This window comes from Austrofundulus limnaeus, unplaced genomic scaffold (genome assembly GCF_001266775.1).
Source record: "Austrofundulus limnaeus strain Quisiro unplaced genomic scaffold, Austrofundulus_limnaeus-1.0 Scaffold15, whole genome shotgun sequence".
NCBI classification, from domain to species: Eukaryota; Metazoa; Chordata; class Actinopteri; order Cyprinodontiformes; family Rivulidae; genus Austrofundulus; species Austrofundulus limnaeus.
Window position 1 is genome coordinate 4,401,495 of NW_013952417.1, and position 1,067 is coordinate 4,402,561.

Sequence of the window (1,067 nt, forward strand, 5' to 3'; positions counted from 1 at the left end):
GTGGAGAAGACACGTCACCATGGAGAGCCGTTAACCAAAATGCAAATTAGCCTGCAGTACCACTGCTCTACCCATATGAGCAGCAAAAGGACGTTTTTAGACCAAACATCACAAATTTGAACAAATACGCACAAAAATATCAAAAATAGCACAGAAACAGTACTATATAACATTTTAGACACATTATAGACATTTTATCAGCTATAAAAAGTTAATTTTGGGGTAAGTTACTCACTGATATTCAGCGATTGATCAAGATCTTTGTCTTGTTTTAATCAAGGTTAAATATGATTTATGAGTAATACTAGACCCTGTGAGTAATACTAAAGCACTAGTGCCAAAAGTGGTAGTTTTTGTTTACAATTAGAAAGCTGTTGATTTTGCTTATAGGGAGAGTTGCAATATTTGTAACTGTGAATATATTGTAATCAAAACATCAGATAAGATGGAAAAAGTACAGTATTTTTTAATACATGTGCTTTTTGTGCTCTGCATCACAGTGTCATTGTCTTTCAGTGTATTTTTGGATTAAAAATTAACTTATGTCCCTCTTGCCAGAGCTCTAAATACCTTTTAGCCYTTTTTCTACCAGCTTTAAACTTTCTTTGAGTTTAAAATAATCATTTGTGTTTCTACTCCTATTATAGCGGGTTTTCTGTTKTTTCCCATCTTGGTTCACAAGAAAAAAAAAGCGATTGAGGCTTCAGCCTGCATGTAGCTGGACGGACAAACACACTTGGCGTGATATGAGGTGTTGTATTTTACACCTTATCAGATTTTGCTACCAGTATGACAGCAATCTTTTGCTACTGGGGAAGAACATGCCCAGCCCTGCTGCTTCTTATCAGCTGTTTAAACATCATTCTTTGCCAATATTTCAAGTTTTACAATCATCACTACCAAAAGAACTGTTAACTTTTATCCAAACGTGTGCAGGTCACATGGGGAGGTCTGGGCGTCAGTGACAGAACAGCGCCCACTGCAGCCAGTTGGGTTATATTGTCTTCTTCAGTGCCCCCCCCCCCCACACACACACACACACACACACACACTTTCCCACTCCCCCT